The following is a 27543-nucleotide window of genomic DNA, read 5'->3' as shown; positions in this document are numbered from 1 at the left end:
ATAACTGTTCATGATGGCGCTTAAAGTAAAGGCTAGTTAGCCAGTTTTTATGGGCGAGCACAAAGTGCTCAGTCCATTCTGTAATCTCTCTTTGGGCTTGAAACCACGCCCATGCCAAGTCAGTCACTTACATTGGTTCGTAGGCTTGCCTTTTAAAATCCGCTTGCTCTAATTTGTGAAAGGCATTCATACGTCATGCCTTTTTCGGTGTTTAGCCCACCTACACAGCAGTGGTAAAGTACCAAAAACATACGGGGCTCGATCTTTTCAGCCTGGAGTCCGGACTACTTTATCTGTTTATTTTCCACGCAGCGCGATTGCGCTGCATTTTACATAGCGCGATAGCGCTGCGTTTTTTTTTGCTTTACAACGCTAATAGCTATAACTCGAAACAAATGCGAGACCCGTTGCATTGAAAATGCTTGTTTTCTTTGTAACCAGAATGAACATATATATCTACACCATGAAAAGGGAAACAAATGAGACCAAAAAGGAAATGTATTTAAACCGAAAGCACTAATAAATACCATTTCAATCAATTATTAAAACAGTGCAAACGTCAAATGTCATGTTATTCTCACATTGACTTGAAAGAACAATGCTTATTGTCTTACAGATGGCACTCTAGAATTGGTGGAGATGACACTCTAGAATTAGTTGACCGAATGAAACATGGACCTTCACCATAAAGCTTAGTTCTTGTGATTATCTTGTACTGTTTGTTTGTCTTCACTTTCCTGTTTTATGAACCGGTTTATGTTGCCCTTTATGACTAACTAGTGCTGAAGTGCTTGTGCTTTCTCTTAAAATATGGTAACATTTGGCCTTTTTTTGCTTATGCAGGGTCATCTCCAATCTTTTGGCCTCCTGCCTCCTATTTGTTCTGACCTGTTGCTGTTGGCTTTTGAACTCTGAGCCCTGTATCACTGCTAACCAGTGCTAAAGTGCATATGCTCTCTGTGTAAATTGTATGGTTAATTGGTGTATCCATGATTGGCATATTTGATTTACCAGTAAGTCCCTAGTGAGAAGTGCACTAGAGGTGCTCAGTGCCTGTAAATCAAATGCTGCTAGTGGGCCTGCAGCACTGATTGAGCCACCCACATAAGTAGCTCTGTAATCATGTCTCAGACCTGCCACTGTAGTGTCTGTGTGTGCAGTTTTAACTGTAAATTCGACTTGGCAAGTGTACCCACTTGCCAGGCCTAAACCTTCCCTTTTCTTACAGGTAAGACACCCCTAAGGTAGGCCCTAGGTAGCCCCAAAGGCAGGGTGCAGTGTATTGTTAAGGTAGGATACATAATAATCTGTTTTGTATGTCTTGACAATGAAATATTGCTAAATTTGTTTTTCACTGTTGCAAGGCCTGTCCTGCTCATAGGTTAACATGGGGGCTACCTTTAAATATGATTAAAGTATAGATTCCCTTTGGGAGCGGATGGACATGTGGAGTTTGGGGTCTGAGCTCACAATTTAAAAATACATCTTTTAGTAAAGTTGATTTTAAGATTGTGCGTTTGAAAATGCCACTTTTAGTAAGTGAGCATTTTCTTGCTTATACCATTTCTGTGACTCTGCCTGTTTGTGGATTCCCTGTCTGGGTCAGTTTGACAGTTGGGCTGGTTGCACCTCACACTAGACAGTGACATAAAAGGAGCTGGGGTGTAGTCTGCATTTCCTGATGAGCCATCGGTGCTAGGAGGGAGGGGAGGAGTGGTCACTCACACCTGAAAGGGCTGTGCCTGCCCTCACACAATGCAGTCTCCAACCCCCTGGTGAGTGTCTGGGGCCTGGCCTGGGTAAGGCAGGATTTCACATTGAAAAGAGACTTTACTTTGAAGTAGGCCTACTTCAAAGGAGAAATTGGGTATAAGGACACCCAAAACCACAGACTTTAGGAACACTTCTGGAAACAAGAGAAACCTCTGCCTGGGGAAGAGCTGAAGAACTGAGGAAGAAGAGCTGCCCTGCCTGTGACTGTGCTTTGTGGAGCTATCCTGCAGTTGCTGCTTCTGCCAGAGTAAGAGGGCAAAGGCTGGACTTTGTGTGCCTTCCTTCTTGGGAAGATCTCCAAGGGCTTGATTTAGAGCTTGTCTCCTGTTGTTTGAAGTCTCAGAGACAGCAAAGACTTCTCCCTTACCAGCACCTGGACTCTCTGATGAGACTCCTGCCCTGACAAGTGGTGCCCTATCCAGTCCCTGGGCCCTTGAAAGGAAAAGCTGGTGAAAATCCATGGAAATTGACTTCGGACTGACACTGCTGCTGAATCCGGTGACGCCGCCTGCAACCAACTCTGTGATCTTCGATGGAACGCAACGACCTTTGCAGGCCCGACACCGCTGCAGCCACGCCGAAGTCCGTGACTCTGTGGAAGTCGCCACACCATGTCGTGACCGACGCCGCTCGAAGTGCGCTGATTCAACGTTTCGCACATCGGCTTGATTTCATTCTTCATCAAGGTACTGTACCTGGGGGTCACTTGACTCTATGGCCGGCGCCGCTGGTGTTGGATTGTTGGGAATGACTCCGTCATGACGCCATGTAAACACCTCATCGAAGCATTTTGTGTTTCGAAGCGCTATTTTTTAATTTATTCTTTAAAAATTCATAACTTGACTTGTGTATGTCAGATTTTTGTCGTTTTGGTCTTGTTTTGTTTAGATAAATATTTCCTATTTTTCTAAACCTGTGTTGTGTCACTCTGAAGTTAAGCCCACTGCTCTGCCAAGCTACCAAGGGGGTAAAGCAGGGGTGAGCTGAGGGTGATTCTCTTTTATACTGACTAGAGTGAGGTTCCTTGCTTGAAGAGGGGGTAACCTGACTGTCAACCAAAGATCCAATTTCTAACAGTAACACTGGCTTCCACCCAATAAGCACATTTAATTTACTCTTAAATCCTTACTGAAATGGTACTACATGTACCCACGGCCCATAAATGGAATGCTACTAGTTAGCCTGCAGCACTGATTGTACTACCCCTTAAGTAGCTTTTTAAACATGTCTCATGTTTGCCATTGCAGTCTGTGCAGTTTCAAAGGTAATTTTGACATGTCAGAAACAACCTCATGCCAGGCCTAATCCTTCCTATTTAATAAATAAATGTCACCCCAGGCTAGGCCCATAGCTCAGAGCGTAGTGTATTTATAAAGTTGGACATGTACTTTTAACCTTTACATGTCTTTGTAGTGAAAAACTCTAAACATTTTATTTTACTACTGCAAGGCCTAACTCTCCCATAGGATACCATTCTGTTACTGTTAGAAATGGGGTTTCTGGTTGGCTAGGGTATGCACCTCAGCCAGGCAGAACTTACCCACTCTAGTCAGGGCAAGGGAGTTACACGTCCAAGATAACCCCTGCTCACCCCCTTGGTAGCTTGGCACGAGCAGTCAGGCTTAACCCGGAGGCAATGCGTAAAGCGTTTGCACAACACACACATACATGTGACGCAATATCCCCACCACAAAGGAAACACAACACCAGATTATATGAAAATACACTGTATTGTACACAACGTAATTATTAGACCAACATCACATAACAGTACTATCCTGCTACCTTAGCAGTTGTCAGAACGTTACACATTAGTTACTCTGCAAACTAGCAGTGGTCACACATAACACACAGGTTACTCAGTATTCTGCAACATAAGCAGTAGTCAGGAACACGTTATCACATTAGAACACTTGTCATAAGCATATCATAAAACGCCCATAGTAGGAACATTAGAAAACCTATGGCAAGTTAGGGAAACATATTAGCAAGTCATGCCCATAAAAGGAACATGTGCACACATATGTAAAAGCATCATAGAACAGGTAGGTAATATACCACAATTAATAAAGTCTGTAGAAAGAACTGTAAATCGTAATTATATTTGTCCATTTAAAAGTACCTGGGAATGATGAAAAGGCACTTCCAGTGCCTAAAACGAATCATGGGGCCCCCGGCGCTCTTCTGTGCAAAACGGGGGCCTCCCTAAACTTGGCAAATAGAGAGGGGTGGCACGCACCCTCTCTGTTTCCTTGGCGGGCCCCTTCTGGGACCCGTGTTCATTGGAGGGCCCCCCGGGCCTCCACCGGCCCTCTCCAAGGGGGGCCCAAGTCAGGGAGATCCTCGGGTTAAGGAGGGGGGCGCCACGCACCCCCTCCGATCTGCGAACGGGCCCCTCTGGGGGCCCGCAACTTCCTGGGGTCTCCCGGGGTCTCCGTCGGCCCTTTCAGCAGGGGAGACCCCTTTGTGCTGGCCTCGGGCCCACGAGGGGGCCCACCAGAGAGCTGGTGGCGGGGGCGAGCCTCCGATGAGGCTGCCTCCCTGCCCGCACACGTCGGGGAGAGCCCTTCGGGGCTGGAGCAGGAGAGGGAGAGGCGTCCTCCTCTCCCTCCGGCTCCAACAACAAACGCCGGCACCAGGTCGGGCCGGCCGGTGCCCCGGGGGCGCTCCTCGGAGCGATCCCTACCCCGGGGGCACCGCTAGGAGCAGGCTTGCTCCTCGTTATTTCCGAAGTGGTTTCCTCGTGCCCCGGGGGCACGGAGCGGAGCGCGATCCTCGCGCTTCACAGCATTTATCTCCCCGGGCTGCGGCGGTGATTTTTTTACCAACGAAGCGCTTTTCACAGCGCTTAGGCAAATTATGCAGCCTGGGTGCGGCGGTGATTTTCATCAACGAAGAAGCGCTTCACGAAGCGCTAGGGCACAGTTTAAAGCCCGGGCTGCGGCGGTGATTTCTTCTTGGAAAAGAAAAGCGCTTTCCAAGCGCTATAGTGCATCAACAGCCCAGCAACTGAAGGAATGCCTTGTTCTCCTTCAAAGCATTCTGGGCAAAGGTTTAAACGAGCGTTGCAGGGATCAGGGGCCACAGCACCCTGCCCCTGGGAACAACCAAACCAGAAAAAGCACAAAGCTGGTGGGTCCAGCTACAGGCCAGCACAGGGGGTGCAGATGGTGGCAGTTCCTCCTAGTGACCAGGCAGGTCACAGGTCAGCACAGCAGCAGCAGTCCATGGCGGTTTCCTGGTGAGTCCATTCATCAGCGTTCTGTGTCCAGTTTCAAGTTCCAAGAATGTTCAAATTGTGGGGAAAATTCCCCTGTACTTATAGTCCATTTTTACAGTGTTTTACAATGACAGGGAGAGGAGGTTCCAGACAGTTACAACTGGTTCTGGGAGTGCCCCCTCTCTCCTTTCAGCACAGGCTCCAAACATCAGTGGGGGGTTAACGACCCTATTGTGTGAGGCCAGGGCACAGCCTTTACAAATGTAGGTGTGCTCCGCCTCTCCCTTCTCTCAGCTCAGGAAGACTATTCAGTATGTAGATGCACCTCGGTGACACCTCCACCCTCCCTGTGTACAGGCTGTCTGAAAAGTATGCACAAAGCCCCAACTGTCACTGCCCAGACGTGGATTGGAGTCAAGCTGCAAAACACCAGAATTATAAGCACAGATAAATGCGCACTTTCTAGAAGTGGCATTTCTGTGATAGTAATAAAAAACACACCCACAAGCAGTATTTATTATCACCATCACAACCATACCAAACACGCCTACGCTACCCCTCATAAATCAGACAATACCCCTTACACCTAAGGCAGGGCATTTCTAATGCAATCCTATGAGAAGGCAGCACTCACAGCAGTGAGACACCAAGTTAGGCTGTTTGTCACTACTTGGACAGGCCATGCAATATGGCACATGTCCTGCCTTTCTACATACATGGCACCCTGCCCATAGGGCTAGCTAGGGCGTACTTTAGGGGTGACTTACATGTAGTAAAAGGGGAGTTCTGGGCCTGGCAAGTAAATTTAGATGCCAGGTCCCTGTGGCAGAAAACTGCGCACACAGGCCCTGCGCTAGCAGGCCTGAGACAGGTTTGAAAGTCTACTTCAGTGGGTGGCGCAAGAAGCGCTGCAGGCCCACTAGTAGTATTTAATTTACAGGCCCTGGGTATAGAGATACCACTGTACAAGGGACTTATAGGTAAATTAAATATGCCAATTAGGTATAAGCCAATCATACCAACTTTAGATGGGAGAGCACCTGCACTTTAGCACTGGTCAGCAGTGATAAAGTGCTCAGAGTCCTAGAGCCAACAGCGAGAGGTCAGAAAAACCAGGAGGAAGGAGGCAAAAAGACTAGGGATGACCATGCGTATGGCCAAAAGTCCAACAGTTACCTTATTATATTTAATAAGGTAGGCAAGATAAGTCGGGCTTCTAAAGAATCATTTAAAACCCTCTTTGACGGTAAAGTCCGATTTTCACAATTCTGGAAATGGCACGTTTAGAAATGTGTCATTTTCTTGTCCAACCATTTAGTGTATGCAACCTGGATCCTGGGTCACATGACTAGGTGTAGCTAGCAGTTGGTCTTTGTGAATTACTTCCAGTTGGCTGGCCTCCTGGTCAGACTTTCAGGGACGGAAAAGGCTCCAACCATCTTGAGCCCTGCACCTGGACTCTGCCTGGTGTAGCTCTTCACCACTTCTAGTGGTGACTCTCCAGACCTGAACCATTGAAAAAGGGGCCAACGGTTCTCTGCCAGCCCAGCTGAGGTCTCTATCACAACCCATGCAGCATGACACAAACCTGATGCAGTTGTTTGCAGCACCTCATCAGAACTGACACAGTATGACACAGCCAGGATACAAGTCCCCATCACAGCCTTTGCAGCTCATCTGAACCACAACTGCATGACGCATCCTCAACATGGACCTCACAGCTGCTCATCGGAACTGACACAGTACAACACAGCCTTGATGTAAGCCCACAACACAGTCCTCTCAGCTCATTGGAACTAATGCTGAGTGATGCATTCTCTTTACAGACCTCACATTGCACCTCAGAAACGCTTTAGTGTGGTGCAATGCTCCACACCAGGATTTAAGGTACACTTCTCAGCCAGACTGACTTAATCCCTGTATCCGGCCATACTATTTTTACCTAAGCATTTAAAATTGCATATTTCTGATTCTACTGATTGTATTCTTGTTGCTTTGGGGTCAAATAACTCAATACAGTTTACTCTATTGTATAAACTGGTGTGGGCTTTTCGTTGTGTTTTACTTTGTTACTGTTTGAAATGCTGCATACATACTTTACATTGCCCCTAAGTTAAGCCATATTGCTTTATGCCAAGCTACCAGAGGGTTAAGCACAGGTTTATTTGGGGGTTGCCTGTGTTTCACTCTGCAGAGAACTGTGGTTGCTGCTTGAGTAGGGTTTCACCCCCTCAACTAGTAACCAAGTACAGTCCAGTATGCATTTGTTCCTAGTGAAAGTCCAAAAGGCCACCACTCACAGCTAAATTATTCAATTACTGAAGTGAGCTGTCCCACTGCCCTATGCTCTGTGCTGTAATGGGAGGAAGAAAATGTGAATTTAAATAACAACAAACAAATGGATGAATATAGCTGGTTGAAAGCCCTACAAATTGGACCTAAATGACTTTAGGCCACAGGATCCGTTCAAATAACTGTAATGAAATGTGTTTTGTTGCACTGTCAATTTTGCTGACATTATTATACACCATATGTGAGATACATGTGATCCTGCACACTTGCATTCTTCAGTACAGGAGCTAACTATCCCAGATGGACATCTATTACAAAACTACTTAAAACGTATGCATTGATACCAATTTTTACTACTGCTAATTTCAACTGGAAGAGAGCAACTATTCCATTACTTTCTTTGAAAAGGCCACACAGAGAATACCATGCGTGCTGGGTGAGTCTTTCATAGTCTCTGGTTACCGCACCAGGCACCTTAATCATATATATGAAGGTTAAGAAAGTAGTCCGTCTGCAATAAGTTGCTGCCAAAAGCTGTACCATGACAAATGACTAAAACACGTATTGCAGTTTGAACATTTTTCCAGGTGGTTATTTTTGCGCTTTGAGAGAGGAATGAAGTCTACCGAGGATAGCATACAACAGAGTTTTGTCCTTGTTTGTTTCTCTTGGAAACACTTTATTTTCTTTTACAACATTCAGAATGTTTTGTTTAGTAAAAATATCATCAAATAACTAGTCATGCGAATTGCTTTCCCTAGTGCCAATGTGGTCGCACCCAAGTTATAGCTCTAACTGTGCTTCATGCACAAAGTTTCGAGACAATGATTAAAAGTTGCAATAAATGATACTGCCATTCTTTACCGAAGATCTCTCAGAATCAGTTAGCGAATTCTACCCACGTCTTCCATGTCAAAAGGGATGTAGTAAACCAAGCTTACAAGATTTCAAGAAAATTAAAATCAAGGGGAATTATGACGCGATAACACCACACCATGGGCCCGCACGGAGTTCAACCCCCACAGTGAATGTCTACATGAAAAGACAAATAGGGATGCGCGAGTCCAATGTTTGCTCTTCCTTGGGGACAGCGGGTTACAGCTTAAAGCAATGTGCCAACTGCTCTCCCTTCTGTTCAGAGAGCAGGACTAGGGAAGCCTAAGATTCAGTTATATACATTTGAAGAAGAAAATTGCCTACATGTGTATGCTCACCAGAAAGTACTGTACTAATGGGGAAATAATACATTACATCATACAAAATATAAAAGTATTACTTTTCCTAATATTAAATACATATAAGTTGTGCAAACAATTACTTCAAGTAAACAGTAATCTCAGTTCTCCAGGTTTCGTGTTTCCTTTCAGTGCTGCTCCAAACAAACTGATGACACTTTTCATTCCGTCAACTGCTCACACATTAGAGTTATTGGCAACAACATAAGCAAGGGCTATTTGGAGGGTCAAACATATGGGTAAGGATAAACAAACCATTTATGAGTTCAAAATCCCTACACCATAATTTCTTAAACTACATATTAACCTTAATTTTATTCTAGACCAAAATAGAAATGTAAAGTGGTATGTTTGAAGAGAAAACAGGGAAAAACATGCACCTTGTAAATCAGGAAACATAGCATTATTTTTAGCAAATGAAAATATAATCGCAATGTATCATTATTGATCAAAGTTTCAACGACATTCCAAACAAAGTTTCCTTATCAAACCGCAATATGAAGGCACTTAATAAATGCCAGATGATCATTATCTTGTAACTTATTGCAGACTTAACACTAAGAATACATTATTTCAACAAAAATCATGATGGTCATATTTGAATTTTTCCCCAGTTCTTGAAATACCATCGTTGTATTTGGCCCTTTCTGCAGATTTACTTCATATTTTTGCTTCCTCTTCTGAATCAAATTTTGTTGGATTTTAGAAGTCTATGCACTTTTCCCCTATAACCAGCGGTAAAGTGCTTGGGCTCCTTCCTTTAAACATGGTAAAATTGGCCTGATTGGTATATTTATTTATTTTTTAAGTCCTTAGCATATGATACTAAAGGTACCCAGTGCCTGTAAATTAAAGGCTACTTGTGGCACCAGCATTCACTGTGCCACCCACTATAGTAGCCTTTTAAAATAAATGTCAGGCCTGCCACCACAGCCTCAGTGTAGCTTTAAACTGTAATTTCCACCTGGCAAAATAAACCTCTTGCCAGACCTAAACTTTCATTTTTTAATATAAATCACCCCTAAGACAGGCCCTAAATACTCATAGGACAGGGTGCATTGCACTTACAAAGTAGGACAAATGTGTAATTTTTACTTGTCCTGACAGTGAAAAACTACTAACAATTTTTCTCTGCTTTAAACCACATTCCTCCCATTACTAGCTCTGAGTTACCTTATTACTCTCAACGACTGCTAACGTCAGATTGGGAGCAGGTAGCCAAATTATGTTTTTACTTTCCAATGAATTAAAATTTGAAAAATCCTCTTTAATGGCCAACTTGCATTTTCAAGTTACAATTGTAAGAATGGCACTTTTAGAAAGTTGGCATGTCTCTACCCAAAACAACTGTGCCTTTCTGCTAGTGTCCTCAGACACATGACTGTGAATGGCTCTGCTGCTTTGGGTTGTGCATTATTTCCAGACAGTTAGACAAAAGAAGCCTAGGTGTGAAGGGATAGGATCTTCCAGACAGGTTGGCTTGGGAGATGCTGTACCATGCACTGATTACTCTTCAGAAAGCTATCCCTGCAGCACAAACAAACGAATAAGACACCAGGCTTACCATTTCCTTAGTCATCCTAGACAATTTGGAGCCATGAAAAGGAGAAGGACTGACCAGATCCAGTGTTTGGTAAAAGCTCAGGGAATTCCCCTGCACAATGGCTGGCTCCAGGAGTAAATGTGGGACCATCAGAACCTCTCATCAGAACACAAATGGATCTGTGGAAGATTCAGAAGGAGGACTGCCCTGCTGTCTGAAGAAGAAAGGTGGTACCTGCTCCGTTTGATCCCATGCTATCCAGAGTGGCTCTAAAGGTCAGTTTGGTGATGACCTGCATGAGCTACAGGGACATAAGCATCAACAGGCCTCTCTACAACTGTCCAGCTGCCCTGCACCAACTTGACTATCTTGTACCTGCTACTGGCCTCTGCAGTTGTGAGCCCTGATCCCCAGTAGTTGCCTTCGAATTCTTAGACTCCTGTCTAGCATCAGTGTGAACTCAATCTGAAGAAAAGGTTAAGCTACAGACATGTTGAGCTCCTCCTGACTACAAACTGACATCTTCCCGCTGAGAATCAGGTCAATGTAACGTCTGCAAACACAAAGCTCCTGCAGGACCAGCTCTTCACGCAGACATCAGCGGTCTCCAATGACTGGTCAGGCATGCCCTGCACTTTGCTCTGACAGTAATCGTCCGCGACCATCAACCAACTTGAAGCTCCAGCAACAACTTGCTATTCGAGCTACAGCTACAACTGTCTATGACATTCAACCTCCTCCTTGCGCTAGAAGTCACCTCCTCCCCAGCAATGAAAATTGCATCCTTTGCGAAAGACTTGAGAAGGTAACTCTTCAGCCAGACTAACATGGTCCTTGTGTCGGACCTACACTCCAATGCAGCCAGCCTGCACTTGTGACATTTCCCCAACACAGCACGACCAGGTAACCACAAATGGCAATTTGTGCTCTTGGTGCTTTTTTCCTAAAAGTTCAAAAACTCATATCTCTGGTTCTACTGATTGGATTTTTGTTGTTTTGGTGTCATTTTATTTAATAAAATGTACTCTTTATTTCTAAAATAGTTTGGGATTTTTCTTTGACTGTGTTCTCACCTTATTACTGCTTGAGTGACGCATAAATACTTTACACATTGCCTCTAAGTTAAGCCTGACTACTGAGGATTAAATACAGGTTTATTTAGTGGGTTTTATGGTTCACCTTGACAAATATTGTCACTATTATTTTAAGTGGGTCCACTCCATCTTCAACTTAACCTCCAATTTCTTACAGAAGGTCTTTGGCACAATACAAAATGAAGGGATAATGTTTAGTATGGTGAGGGATCTTAATCGAGGGAACAGACCTCATGGGCACCTTCATTGACGCATTTCCAAAGTTAGTTGAAAAATGAGCCAAGGCATGTGTGTCTTCAGCAAAAAACTGCCAGAGGAGGAGGGGTGGTCATAGGAGCCACATTGCGTGCCTTTGTGGGGTCATTTGGCCAGTCATGCCAAAAGTGAGTAATTGAGCATGGAAGAGGAGAAAAAAAGGTGACTAAGCAGTGGGATAAGTGCTAAAGTAAATTTAACTGCAAAATGCAAAATATAGACCTGATTTTTTAACATTCATGAAACATGATCGTTCTAAGAATACCAAACAAAATATTTCTGGAAGTAGAGATAAATAGAAAATTCAATGAAAGACTAAGTGAACTGTTCAGCATATCTGAACAGAGCCGACAGCCAGAGCAACACAACAAGCACATGCTCACCAGTTCTTCAGGATAGAATCACATATAGTTTCAATGATTGGTGATCGTTAACATTGTGCCTTTGATAAGTTGGTATGTAAAGTGGATCAGCAAGGATTAGAACTTGATTTGCCTTGCCCCGAACATCATGTCTTAACTATGACATCACAAATCTAGCCAGCTTTGGTATCTCTCTATCTCGCTGCACAAACTATAAGGCCCTATACAAGGAGCTGTAAATAAGCGCCACCATGGATAAATGCAATCTACTATCCATGTTTCATGCCACACAATAAAACAGAACAAGCATTGGCAAAGCCATTAAGTCTGGACAAGGCAAGCTACTGCAATGGTCATTTTTTATTTATTTTGCACTGGGTATGCAACGAAAATAAAAGTAAAACACATGGAACCTAAATATTTTTTAAACGTTAAATAAAGAAGTAGGCAGTTGTTTCTCACAAAGCGAGTACTGAATAGTACTGAATAATGGACAACTGGTCCGCTGGAGGATTTTAGGCCATCGCAAAAGTCAAGTTCCTCTAATACACAGAAATTAATGAGCTGTTTAAGTTCAATACCTACAGATGAATGTGTTAACACTTGTGCTGCTTCTGTGATGGCTTTATCGGGGCCCTTGCGAAGAAGTTACACTGCCTGCTTGTTTCTAATTACTATATAGATTTTCTTACTTTCCATTGTCTTATTTACTGCTCATCATTCACAACCGCCCCACTGGGAGTTTTTACAAGACGCGTTTTGGCTCTAATACAGCCAGAATAATCACGTTTAAAATTATGTTCGTGCCAGTTGCAGTGGGAGTCAGGACTCTTGCTCGACAGGCGTGGGGCACTTAAATCTCTCGGATCACATTATTTTCAAATGATCCTGCAATGATCTTGCAGCCATGTAATCGAGGGAAAACGTTCTCCTCTTCCTCACACTTTCAGAACTTAGGTTTTGCAGTCTCCGTTTGAAGGAGTAATACTTTCATACAGTTTTTATATATATTTTTTTATAGTTTTTTTTTGTTACAGTTGACAGCCATACAGTATGTTAAAATTACAAATTAAAAAGCATTACTCAAGCTCAAACTCAGCCCCATGGCATAAGTGAGACACTACAGTCCCAGCCTAACGAGCATCACAAATTCATTGTTATATTAAAATACTGATATAATAAAATAGTGTAATATGCAAACCGATCATGCCGAGCAAGAGATAGCAGCAAATTACGGTCTTAGAGGTGTGCAAATCTACAGGTGACTATCGGAATAGACTTGTGCCTAGTACTACAGCAGGCATTCCCAAGCAAAAGCAAAAATCCATCCTCATTTTGACATTTTACCACCCACTTAATATAAAAATTATAGGTGCATAGGGAACCAAGGTGTTTCGAATGGTAGCAGCTTATAACAGCCTAAGATATGTGCAGATCCACAGAAGCTATCTGGGTAGACTTGCGCCTAGCAGTGTGGGGAACTCTCCCAGGCATGGCCACGCCACCCATAGAAAAAACGCCATGCAATTGACCACATATCATCAGATTTAACGCGCAGCGCCATGGCTGACTTAACATGTATTACCCCAAAGTATTTAAAAAGGGTAACGGACCGTCGTCTTCGTCCAGCATCAACTTTGTTACAAAACACCACAAAATGGGCTAAATTATCTAACCCTCCAAAACTACAATCACATTGATCAAAACTGACATCGAGCGTACCTAATCGAAATATTTGTAAAGTGTTTGCTTTATATAATGAGGGCTTCAACGTATTCCATGCATCTGGAGATAGAGTATGCGATCAACACCTTATAACGCACAGACACCGTATTGGCTTTTACTTCACATAAAATACCATATACTTACTTAATTTTCTAATCCTTCATCATTTTTTAATCCCCTACTACCGTATTGGTCATGCGTTTGAGCGATGTATCGGTAGCTCTTATTGCGAAAAGCACTAACGCTGCACAACATTCCATGTGTAACACACGTATTACATTGGTATTCTGCTGAGTCATCAACTCAATAGCATGCTAAAAAAAATGCTGCTGATTCAACATTTGTATTGGGCAATTACTCATGAACTCATTTGGGGCTAAAGATCAAGTTCTATTGTTTATTCAGTGAAACCACTCATTTGGAATTCATAGTTGAAAACATAATGTCAATAAATTGATCGTGAAAAATGTTAATGTATTTTTTTCTACCATCAAGAGCTAACAAGGCCCTAGAACTTAACATATTCAGCTGTGAATGCAAAGTAGAGTTAAGATACATATGCACTGCTCTACCACAAAGAGAGATGCTTGCAAACGTTCCCTTTTTAGCCATTTAGGGTGAAAGGACCTTCACAGAAGCCTGTTAAAGAGGACAGGGTTGGGCCTTAAAATGTAAAATGGCTATCACCATCATTTGTTCAAGTCGCATATCATTCCTATAAAAAGAGCCAGAAAGACTATCGTGATGAGCATATGTCTGCATTTTTTTGCAGCCAGTGCAAAGGTCTGTTGGGAACTAAGATGGATAACTTTTACTCTTTCCCTCATCCCTGTGAGCGATTCATTTTGGGAAAATTTGTGTTGCTTATATGCGCATGACCACCACAATGGGTCTCACTCTCTATAACATGTACTAGGCTGAAAATAGCGTTGTTCCCCTATGCAGACCTATTAACAATCTCAAAAAGATCAAGAAACTGGAGATATACATTCTGGATACATTTGCTACCATGAATAGAAAGTATGAGCATAAGGAAAACTTGTAGAGAAACATCCTGCATATATTTTCTAGCTTGACTGCAGTTGATCAGATTGAAAACTATTTCAATAATAGGTGAGATAATCTCGCTATGCACAAAAAGCTTTACTTGGGTGAGGAGAAACCAGCAAGCTCAAACTGACTTTAGTTTAACAAACGACACACAGTTGCAAAATGTTGCCACAACTTTTGCATAGAAGGCACATTAAAACCCCTGAAGTCCAGGTGTTTCGGTCAGAGCCGCAGTACATAGAGATACTAAGCTCACCCAGCCTTAAGAGTGACCCTGAGAGAGCACATTTATTAACTGGTGCTCCTTAGGAGCAATGCTAAAAGGTGCTGTGCCACTTCTAGTAATACTAGGTTTGCTCTTTAGAACTACCTGGTACCCAATTTGTTTTCCATGAGTAGTTTTTGAACCCTACACTTAAAACGGAAGGTCAGACTTGAACTCTCAGTCAGTGAAATAAAGGCCTCGTTTAAAATGTTTTGCAAAGCTGCTTTTATCTCCAAATCCAATTTTAACCAGAAAAGCAATGACTGCGCAAGTGGCTGCCCTGCGAGAAAAACGAGAAACATATTTGAATATCAAAGTTCCATATATTATCCAGCTTTCAGGCCATTCAAAACCCGGGCAAATAACCTCAGAAAATACTTTTTTGTCACCTTAATTTGGGCCAATGAATCAAAATAGACTGGAGGTGCAGGCACAGCTTTGAACTTGTTCAAGTCATTTCTTGGATAATCAATCACACTTAACCAACTAGAATGTAGTCCATCTGGTTCATCCGCATTAAGGCTCTAAATGGCGTTTCCCACTGCTCACTACTATCACCATTATCTTTCAACAGATATTAACTGTTAAATACCACTTGATGTTTCACAAGAATGACCAGAAAACCGATCAATTTTAAAAATTAAGCCAGGAATGATCTAAGGCATTGGAAATAACTATTTTGTGCCTCTATGGAACCAGAGCTGAAACTATAGTGCACAGCAGGGATGAATTAAGGTGATGTCAATCCCATCATGTGAAACCATGAACTAACCTCACCTCAAAATGTATGGAACTGAAAAAAATATTTGACTCATTTCATCCAATAAACTCGTGATATTGTGAAGGGAACCGACTTCGAATTGCCTTACTCCGATTGTGTGTTTTGGACACACTTTCATCCACTGCAGGCCATTAAGATTCTTGCTCTCCTCTCCACTCACAAAGCTCTTCTGTAGGACTATAACCGAGGAGCACTAATTTGTTGGATATCATCACATAAGCCCCCCACCCCCAACAAAAAAAAAAAGAATCATACATCTAGTGTTCTCTTAAGCTCTAGTGGGCAGGCATGCCCCAAAGCTCTCAAATGTTATAGGGCACATATAATTGTGTTATCAGAGTATGTTCACATGGGTTCCCAAGGCCAATCACTTGTCTTCTCCATCATGGTCACATAATTCTGCTCCTTCAAACGTCTAAAAAAACAAGGCCTCTGATCAAAATAAGGCTCATAAAATATCACTTGCAGAAGACTTCTCCAGTGAAACCAATGTAGTAAGTAAGTAATTTCTGGCTTTCCACCCACTACTAAAGAAACAGAAACTATGATACAGTCTCATTGAACTGGCGACCATGTTTGTCACTATTAATGGGGTCACAAAGGAATTCTTCAAACTCTCTGAGCTTGGCAGAGTTTTAGACAACATGGTGCAATGCTCTATGAACATTAACCACATCACCTCTAGCCCACATCAACCAACTACAGAGACCCATCACTCAGTTAACACAACCAAAGTAAACACTCTCACTCTCAAAGACTGCCTTTCTCCTCTGCAAGATGGGCCAGTGGTACTACCTCTACAGAATGGAACAAGTCCTGCTCCTCCCTTAAAGATAATAACATTCACCGCTAAGCAGATGTCTCAAAGTGAACTGGAGCACTAAGTTACCAGTTCTTGTTCATTAGCATGTATCATCTCATCCCTATTGTTACACTCCTATGCTCTTGGATTCTCCACCCTTTTACTTCTGATGAAAATTAGTCCAGTACCTCGGGCCTCATTACAAGGCTGGTGGTCACAAGACTGTCAGCTTCGTGGTGGCGGTCAGACCACTGCAGCTATGGTGGTCCAACGACCACATTACCATCAAATGCTCCATCGAGTCTGCAACCTTCCCTGAAGACTGGAAACACTCAGAGATTAACTCCCTGCTGAAGAAACCCTCTGCAGACCCAACAGACCTCAATATCTACATACCCATCTCTTTGCTCCCCTTTCTGGCCAAACTCATCGAGAAAGCCATCAATGCCCAACTCACCAAATTCATCTAGACAAACCACATCCCTGGACCCCTTCCAATCTGGATTCAGAAGCAACCACAGCACTGAGGCTGCTCTCTTCAACAGATGACATCCGTAATCTTCTGGACCAATGTGAAACTGCAGCCCTCATATTCCTGGACCTCTCGGCCACCTTCAACAGTTTCCAACCCCGCTCGCTGTGCAAGGCTCCACAACGGCAGCATCCGTGATAAAGCCCTGAAATGGATCCTTTCATTCCTGCAGGACTCCAGCCCCCAGGATCCTTTGCGGCAGGAAGCCGCTGTTGCTGCTGCTTTTGCTCCTGGAGGCGCATAAGTTTGCACTCGTCCCCCACTATGTGGGACGTGCCGACACGGGACAGAGGGGTGCAGGACTCCAGCCCCCAGGATCCTGTGCAGCAGGAAGCCGCTGTTGCTTTTGCCCCTGGAGGTGCATAAGTTTGGACTCGTCCCCCGCTACGCGGGAAGCGCTGACACAGGACGGAGGGGTGCTGGACTCCAGCCCCCAGGATCCTTTGTGGCTGGAAGCCGCTGTTGCTTTTGTGCCTGGAGGTGCATACGTTTGGACTCATTCCCTGCTACGCTGCACATGCGCGGGCACGCCCGGGCGAAATCAGGCCAAGAAGGGGCCCGTCTGCACCCGTTCGTGGCCGAATGAGGCCAGGCTGGGCTTATACTCCTATTTCCCCATTTTTTATTGGCTGATAGGATAGGTTGTGATGCTATTTTTTTTTTTAAACAAAATACATTTTTATTAGTTTTTATTCTTTTTATTGTTAGACCTGATGGGGAAGCGCAAAGGAGACTATGGAAAGGGGGGACCTTGCCAGGAGGCCCCTGGTCCTAAACTGATAACTAGCTATCTTACCTCCGTGATGGGCGCCATCGAGTCGGAGATAGGGAGGGTAGAAGCTAGTTTAGGATCAACCCTAGAGAAAACAGGGAAAGACGAGATGGAAGAAAGGCCCCCCCTTGCATAATCTCCGGTGATTAGGATAAGGAAACCATGCGTCATAACAGATTCGGACCTGCTAATTGACCGAATTACTCCTTTAGTCTCAGAGAGCTCCCCTTTAAAAAAAAGAGCAGACATTTGGCTCCTTCTCATGATAATAGAATATGATACACTGTTCCAAAAGAATAGGGAGAAGGAGTAAAAGAGTCCTGATCATCAGGAGCAAGAGTCCTCACACACCATACTCTATAGATGTCATTGATTTAAAACAGGTCATCCAAGATTGCCCCTCTGATAAACCCCTGGCCCAGACCGAATCCCAGCCAACTTATATAAAGTGCTTCCAGATTTTTGGGGACCACTCCTTACTAATGTCTTGAGATCTGTCATGATAGGCCCTCTAGTAGACACTTGGAGAGAGGCGATTATTGTGCCAATTTTTAAGAAGGGGGATAGGGCAGACCCATTATGCTATTGCCCAATCTCCCTCTTGGATAGCTCAGTTAAGATATTAGGCCGAGTGATTTTAAATAAGCTGAAAAACTGGGCAATGGAGACTAAGGTCAAGTACGGGTTTCGCCCAAGGCTGGGCACAGTCGAACAAACACTTAACCTGACTTTGATAGTCCAAAAATATACGAAAGCAAAAAAAGGGCTGTGTACATCTAGCCTTTATGGACCTGTCCTGTGCATTTGACACAGTGAATTGTGGACCGTCATGTTAAATATGGGGGTGGACAAAGATATAATTGTTTTACTCAGTAGACTCCACGCTTGCACTTTGGCACGAGTCCGTTACTCCCAGGAGGGTGATTTAACGGATACATTTTCCTCACTAAAAGGGGTTAGACAGGGCTCTGTGCTGGCCCCTTTTTTCTTCCTTCTCTATATACATGGGTTGGAAAAGTCTCTTTGTGTAATGGGGAAGGATTTGCTACTCATTAATAACTCTCCAATCCTAGTACTCTTGTAAGCGGATGACGCCGTACTTATGTCAAAGACAGCAAATGGTCTCCAAATTTGATTAAATGCTTTTAATACATTTATGGGAAACCTCGTCTTAAAATCAACGGATCAAAGTCACTTGTGATTAAGAGTGGCCCAAAATTAGCAAAAACTAAAAAATTCATCTTGGAAGGGGTAGAAATACTTAAGGTTCCACATTTTACCTATCTTGGGGTTCCCATTGATGTAGATTTTAACTGGAAATTTTTTGTAAATGTATGTGTAACACAATTTCAAAAAGCCATAGATGCTCTGTTTAGATTCTCCAAAAAATTGGGGCACAAACCTGTTAAGGAGATGTGGACTGTTTTTATTAGTAAATGTCTCTCTATTGCGACATTTGGGGCAGGAGTCTGGGGCCATGCTGACTGATCGAGTCTCCAGATAACTGAAAATAAGTTTTTAAGGAGGCTATTAGCAGTCCCGCAATCAACGTCAGTAACGTTTTGTCATGAAGAAGTGCGCTTGAGGGGTATATCTGATTACATAAAGCTTCAACCTGTATTGTTATGGTTAAAAATTTGGTTAAACCCTGAAGCCCACCTGTGTGGAACGGAGATCCAGGACTGTCTTTCATTATCATGATCAATGGACATAACCTGGCTCAGATACGTTCACTCTATTTTTCTCTCTTCTGGGGTAGGGGATTTTTTCCTCACGCCGTACCTCTTGGTGAGACGGGTCATCAAAAGGGTAAAGGAGATATACTGGCACCTGACTTATGACTCAAAATCAAATATACCTATAGAGAGGAAGCAGCTACAGCAACCATATCCAATGCTATAGTTGGTCACTATTAGTCCTGAGCGGCAAAGGCTCTTACTTACCAGACTATGTTTGAATATACTACACTATTTAGCAGCATTCCCTACCCGAGGTACTTGGCTTAAGAATCTCCCGCCATGTGTTGTTGTGATGAAAAAACACCTCAAAGCACTTTGTGCTTTTTTGCACTCTTTATGATGCACCAAGAAAATGTTTTTTACACCCCATCTTTTTAGCCAAAGGCATTAGATCTAGCCATCTTGCCTTCTCTTATTTATATAATCTAGGAGATGTAAAGACAATACAGGCTGTGCTAAATTATATAAAACATTTATTAATAATGTTATTTATTAAATGTTTAAGAAATGTGTAAGTATGTATAGATTTGATGTCTTTTATGGTTCATATGAAACAAATAAAGTATTGGATGATGGAGGTAAATCATGGGCCCTCTCACTATAATTTTTCACAATGATATTGGATTAAACAACTACATTGAATTACATCACAAATACAATTCTCACATTCCTGGCATCAAATAAAATGGATATTACCCTTACGCAAGAGACCCACCTCGCCCTTTTTGAATGTTCGAAACTGAGAACATACTGAGTTGGCAATGTTTTGACAGACTTCGGTGCCCACTATAGAAAGTGCAGTGTTGTAACTGTAGTATATAAAAACCTACGAATTAAACTAAATAAAACTTGGGCAGAACTTGGGTGGCTTTATAGTTTTGCAAGTTACAAATCCAATTCAGCCATATCATACTGGGCTCTGTCTATTCTCCCAATGGCGATGAAATGAACTTATTTTCAATCTTAAATAGGCTCTTGATTAACTTTCACTGTGCAAAGCTCATCATAGGGTGCAATTGCAATCTTACACTGGATCCTATTGCCGAAAGATCCGGCCCCATGGAAACCAGGAGCTAAGTAGATAGATTGTTGCTGTTTCGACTAGATGACTACTTTCTTATGGATGCCTATCACCTTTTACACCCATGCAATAGGCAATTTAAATTTTTATCTTGTGTCAATGAGACCAAAAGTAAGTCAATCTTCTTGATCTCTAACTATCTCCCCGTGGTTACACAATTGTGAAATATTAGACAAAGGCCTGTCGGACCCTTCTGCTTTGTCCTTATCTTTAGTCTTCAGTTTTCTCAATCCACCATTACAACACAAAGGATACTCATTGAGAAATTTAGAGAACAGAAAGAAAATGACAAGCTCAAGCTACTGCTGAATAAATGTATATCACTTAATTAGAATTCTGTCTTCTTCATGCAAATCCATTGAGCTTTGTGCAAGGCATACATGAGATAGCGATTGATGAAGGAGACAGCCTCATAGAAATGTCACTGAGACCAGGCACAAAAGGGCATGGAAGATTGTATTAAGGACTTAACTATTACAGATAGGTCCTTACTAGTTGTCCAGAATTTACAGCATCTACTCAAAACTAAATCTGAATTGAATACATTATTCACCTCTGAAGCTGAGCAAGGGTTATCCCACCTCAATGTCCAGCATTATGAACATGGTAAAAAAGCAAGTAGGCTCTTGACACTACAGCTCAAACAGGATGCTTCTAGAGCAAAATCCAGCTATCCACGTACAGGGAGGAACCCCGGTTTTTATTCCAACAAAGATAGCCTTAGAATTTGCAGAATTCTACAAAATCCTTTACACCTAAGAGGTAAACAAAAATGGCTCAACAAAGGAAGAGGCCTTCTTTCACACCCTGTACCTACCTAGGCTCGCCATTGAGGCACGTCTTAGACCTCATGTGAGGTATACTGAGAGAATAACTGAGGGATGCCATTAAGATCATGTCAACTGGCAAAGCTCCTGGGGATGGTGGTTTCCCTATTGAATTTTATAAGATTGGTGTGGACATCTTTTCCCCTCTGCTCTGTAAGGTCTTTAAGAAACTAGAGGGCCAGGGAGGTCTCCTTCAAGAGCATAGTAGATCCATGAAATCGATCTTGCTGAAACCCAACCGAGACTCCTTTCAAGGTTGCAGTTATAGGCCTATCCCTCTCGTTAATACTGAAGTGGATTACTTTTAAAATCACACAAAGGCTACAGAAATGGATTCCATTCAATAATTCACCATAATGAGGTGAGATTTATTCCTGGGAGGTCATCTAGCCGCCCCAGGACACAGTTCTTTCATTTAATGTGGCAGGTGTCATAACTAGGTCTGCCTGTGCTGTATGATCCTTGATTTCATTATTACTTTTCAATTAGGCAGGCACCATACACTTTACTATGCACTATATTTTGCATTCTCTGGTAAATTAATAAATTAAAAGACTTGCTATGCACACTAGTTTATGTGCATTGTAAAAAGTCTATTTAATGAAATACAGGTGCCTGGTACAACATGCACTGCTGAGCAAAGAAGTAACACTTACTGTTCCTGATTCCTGCTGGAATGCCTGGAATTATATGCTGCTGAGAAATAAAAAAATCTCCATTCCTGCTGCCCTCATTTACTGCCAAAGTGTCTGGTCAAAAGCTCCTGATTAAATATACACTGCAGAGTAATTAAAGACGCCCAGTTCCTGCTGCCCTCGTTCCCAGAAGTGTCCATTATTTTATATATAAAACATGTGCTAATTATAGACTGCTGAGCAATTAAAGACCTCCATTATCTGCTGCCCTTTTTCCTGCTAGAGTGTCAGGTATTTAGTTTATGTATATACAACAAGTGCTGACTAAGCAAGGGCTCTAATTCCTGCTTCTGTTTCCCCCAGGAGGTAGGCAGCAGTCTTCATATGCATTACAGGCTATAAATTTCACATTGAAAGTGTGGTCGCCCGCCTTGATTCATCAGTCCATCTGAAGAGAGATCTGTGTCTCCCACCAGCACCACCTGTGGGTACCAAGCCCCTCCACCTGTGACAAGAACACCCATGACACTGCCCCCTGTGAGGTGGGGGCTTAAAACCTCTCTTAGAATCACATCCCTTCAAGACAAATTTCTACAACCTGGAACCCTGGTTGTTCAGCTGGTGCCACTGTCCCTCCTTGCCTTGACTACAACATCATGTTTTCACTGCCACTCAATGTTCAAGGTATTTCTGACCATTACATATACCTCAGGTTAGTGCACTGGTCTGAGGTCACTCATTTTTTTGCTTTCTTCTTTCTTCAATGACGCTACAACAGTTTGAATATAAATGAGGATGTTTTAGCAAAGAAAATGAAAAAAGGACCCCGAGTGGACTTCGAATTCTTGTTTGATATTTTCTCAAGGACTCACACCAAAAACGCACTCTAAATGAACCTTTTTTAAAGAGGGCAATTATTTACATAAGTCTAATTTTACAATATGGAGAGCAGAAGGGAAACCTCAATGATGGGCTCTACAAGTAGGTTTGATGATTGTGGAGGTAAGCCAAAAATAACTGAAGGAAGTGGACAAAACATGCCCAAGTGGATTGTAAAACATTCATGTATGGCTTTCTAAAGTGACTGTATTCTTTTGTCACAGAGTACCATCCCCTGGCAGAAAGTGTGCCTTATTACTAGAACTTAATTCATCCTGCTCAAAGGGATACACACATACCTGTCCTCCTTTCCACCAGACCTCCAGGTACACAAGAACTATTGCTCGCTCTCTCTCTCTCTCTCTCTCTCACACACACACATCCCTTTCCTAAGGGTCAGATATTAGTGTCAGTCGTCTCTTCTGATAATAAGGATTAACACCAGAGGTAGGTGGTGAAAGATCTTTGCTTCTGCAGAAGTACTGGGAAATCAGGTGAGTGCCCCTTTGTGTCACAGCAGGTGAGAGAGACCCTGTACAATATATCTTCCCTCTCGCTGGATAGCAAGAAATCCTTTGATAGAGTGGTCATATATTTTCTGAGAGTTGGAAAGTTCAGGATTCCAACTAAAATGTAATACAGAAAATCCAACGGCCTTACCAGACACCAATGGCCTCTACTTTCTGTAATTTTTATAGATCAAATTACTTCCTGATATGTTGGAGTACTAGACAAGAGTGTCCTCTATGCCTGCTCTTGGCTGCTAAGATCTGTCATTCTGAAATAGGGTCCATTGTCAAATCCCTGGCAATTAGGCACAAGCTGCTCCTCTGAGCTTATGATGTCCTATCACTACTGTCCAAGCCAGAGTCCTTGCTCCTGGGTGTCCTAGACTTGGTTTCCAGATTTGTATTTCTCTTGGTACAAAATGAACTGGTTGAAAAGCAAAGCTGTGCGCCTTTGAATGCATCCACTTTGTCCTTTCCCATCTTTGACCACCCCTTTAGAGGGTTTCAATCCTCATTTAAATATCTAGGGATTCACATCGGTATCAGTTTCACTGTAATAATCTCTAAGAATGATACTTCCTTGATTGAAAATACTCAGCTGATTTTGCAAAATGATTAAAATTAAAGCTCTCTTTGTGGAAGGGTCGAATCCATCACAATAGTGGTATCTCCACAATTCAACTACATTTTCCACATGCTTCTATTACAGTTCCTTTGCTCCCTCTTACTTGAAGTAGAAAAAATTATATATTTTTTTGTTGTGGGCAGTCCCATGCAACTACAACTACCTGTTGCACTATTTGATGATAAACAATTTTGAGGGGGCTTCGGCTGCATCATATGACCCTATATTGAATGGCTCATCAGTCGACGCACTACTCTCTAAATCTGGGAAATAGAAAGATACTGAAAGGAGCATTTTTGCTAACATGGACATTTGTGGCTGCATTGGGTCCTTGGACCCACTGAACTGCCTGCTCACAAACACAGAACTGGAAGGCTGCCCATAAATACTTGCACTTACATTGATTTCTGCAACTCACTTTGGAACAATACCTCACTACCAGTCGGACAAAGACGTTTCAGTGGCCTTCCTGTTCAACTAAAAGGATCAAATATGTAGGACAGCAGCTAGATGACGACACAGTTGGACAACAAAATTAAATAACTTTCTGCAAACTAAGTTTCACCTTGAAAAAATCACAGTTCTGGAGGTTCCTCCCATTGAAACACTACTGCTTGAGCTGTAGACCTTGCTCCATAATGCTTCCTCTATCAAACTCCCTGTTTCACTGCTACCTTCATTTCTTGAGTGAATGTAAGCTGGTCTTCGATGGTCTTTACTCTACGTTCCTGGAAGAAATTCATTCCACATCAATAAGCAATGATCTTACGATGCAGCGGCAAACTACTCTGGACTCTGAATACTCAGACAAAACCTGGTCCTCCTTTCTAGAATCACATGACCAAGGAATGAGAGAAGTAAGACTGAAGTTAAGTTATTACAAGATCCCCATGACTGGCACTGGTCTCCCGCTAGGCTTCACTGGGCAAATTTGTCACCTTCCTTAAACTGCTGGAGATGAGTTCTGAGGGGGAACATTGCACACTTATTATGGTCTTGTTCTACTCTTTTAGGCACATGGTGGCTGCATCCATGAAAGTAAAAATCACAATTCACTTGTGTTAGAAATGGGGTATTTTGTTGGCAGTCAGGTTACCCCCTGTCCAAGCAAGAACCCTCACTCTAGTCAGGGCAAGTCACACACAATCCAAATTATCCTGTGCCCACCCTCTGGTAGGTTGGCACTGAGCAGTCAGGCTTAACTTAGAAGGCAATTTGTAAAGTATGTGTGCAATAAATCATGCAATAACACCATATAGCACCACAAAAATACACCACACAGTGTTTAGAAAAATATATAATATTTATCTGGGTATTTGCAGGTCAAACGATAAAAGATGCAATATGAATTTGTAGAAATATCACTGAAAAGTGATATCAAGTGTCTTAAGTCTTTAAAAAGTAAACAAAGTCTCTTTCATGCACATGCTTTCCGGCGCGTGGACTGTCTCCTTCTGTGGTTCGCAGGATTACCAGATGTCCCGGGGTCTGTGCGTGGAATCCTAGGCTTGTTATCCGGCTGTGCTTCGTCCCGGTGGGCTGTGCATGGAATCTTCTCCCTCACGGCAGGCATCGCGTCGATTTCCTCTCTGAAGTCGGGCAGCGTTGTGCAGGCGAGGCCGTGCGTCGAAGTTCCGGTCACACCGCAGGCGTCGCGCCGAGCGGCGTCTTTCCGGATCGGCGTGCAGTGAATTTTTCACCACGGAGCAAGCTGTGCATAAAATGTTTCGGCGCACAAGGCGTCCAATTGAAAAACAGAAGTCTTTTTGGTCCTGAGACTTCAGGGAACAGGAGGCAAGCTCTATCCAAGCCCAAGGAGAGCACTTCAGCAGCAAGGCAAGAGTTCAGCAAGGCAGCAGGGCAACAGCAAGGCAGCAGTCCTTTGTAGAAAGCAGTCAGGTGAGTCATTTAGGCAGCCAGGCAGTTTTTCTTGGCAGGATGCTGGTTCTGGTTCAGGTTTCTTCTCCAGCAAGTGTCTGAGGTGGTAGGGCAGAGGCCCTGTTTTATACAAAATTGTGCCTTTGAAGTGGGGGTGACTTCAAAGAGTGGCTAAGAAGTGCACCAGGTCCCCTTTCAGTTCAATCCTGTCTGCCAGGGTCCCAGTAGGGGGTGTGGCAGTCCTTCGTGTGAGGGCAGGCCCTCCACCCTCCTAGCCCAGGAAGACACATTCAAAATGCAGATGTATGCAAGTGAGGCTGAGTACCCTGTGTTTGGGGTGTGTCTGAGTGAATGCACAAGGAGCTGTCAACTAAACCTAGCCAGACGTGGATTGTAAGGCACAGAAAGATTTAAGTGCAAAGAAATGCTCACTTTCTAAAAGTGGCATTTCTTGAATAGTAATATTAAATCCGACTTCACCAGTCAGCAGGATTTTGTATTACCATTCTGGCCATACTAAATATGACCTTCCTGCTCCTTTCAGATCAGCAGCTGTCACTTCACCAATGTGTGAGGGCAGCCCCAATGTTAGCCTATGAAGGGAGCAGGTCTCACAGTAGTGTAAAATCGAATTTAGGAGTTTTACACTACCAGGACATATAAACTACACAGGTACATGTCCTGCCTTTTACCCACACAGCACCCTGCTCTAGGGGTTACCTAGGCACACATTAGGGGTGACATATGTAGAAAAAGGGGAGTTTTAGGCTTGGCAAGTACTTTTAAATGCCCAGTCGAAGTGGCAGTGAAACTGCCCACACAAGCCTTGCAATGGCAGGCCTGAGACAAGGTTAAGGGGCTACTTAAGTGGGTGGCACAATCAGTGCTGCAGGCCCACTAGTAGCATTTAATCTACAGGCCCTAGGCACATATAGTGCACTCTACTAGGGTCTTACAAGTAAATCAAATAGCCAATCATGGATAAACCAATCAACAGTACAATTTACACAGAGAGCATATGCACTTTAGCAATGGTTAGCAGTGGTAAAGTGTCCAGAGTTCTAAAGCTAACAACAACAGGTCAGAAAAAATAGGAGGAAAGAGGCAAAAAGTTTGGGGATGACCCTGTCAAAAAGCCAGGTCCAACAACTTGGATTTCTCAATGAAGCTTGTTCTGCTACATGACACATAGGAGATCCCACACCTAACTCATCACTTCAAACACTGGATCAGTACTTCTTTGGCAGTTGCCAAAACGCGTGTTCTCAAGAGGTGGAGAAATCAGCTCCCCTTACTCATAAAGACTGGGTTTGTGATCTATTCTCATTTTCATCTCACAAGTTCACTGTTTGTATGCCTACAAGATTACAAGATCACAAGCCATTTTTGACTCTATATGGTCGACATTGCTCTCCCCATTAGTCTCATAACCCTGGATGCTTCGTACTGTCCATAATCATGGGCGCTGATTGTCATCTTTAAAGTGAATATTTGCTACTGAATCAGGGCTACATTTCAACTTCTGAGAACCGAGGTAGACTTATGCTATTGCCCTCCTTGAGTCAAATGTAATATTTGTGTTTTTTTAGTAAGTGAGGTGACTGGACACAAAATTTCTATCGAACTTGAATGTGATGATACCCATAGTTATCCAACCAGGGGGGCACGT

General features: G+C 43.1%; 1 protein-coding gene across 3 annotated transcripts in view; it reads right to left on the bottom strand.

Moving 5' to 3' along the window:
* LOC138300266 (VPS10 domain-containing receptor SorCS1-like) overlaps nucleotides 1-27543 on the bottom strand; it is a 2596073-nt gene that overhangs the window by 663323 nt on the left and 1905207 nt on the right. The window lies entirely within an intron of this gene.

The sequence above is a fragment of the Pleurodeles waltl genome, chromosome 6 (genome assembly GCF_031143425.1).
Source record: "Pleurodeles waltl isolate 20211129_DDA chromosome 6, aPleWal1.hap1.20221129, whole genome shotgun sequence".
Lineage (NCBI taxonomy): Eukaryota > Metazoa > Chordata > Amphibia > Caudata > Salamandridae > Pleurodeles > Pleurodeles waltl.
Note: the sequence above shows the minus strand (reverse complement) of the source record. Positions and strands in the feature narration are given on the sequence as shown.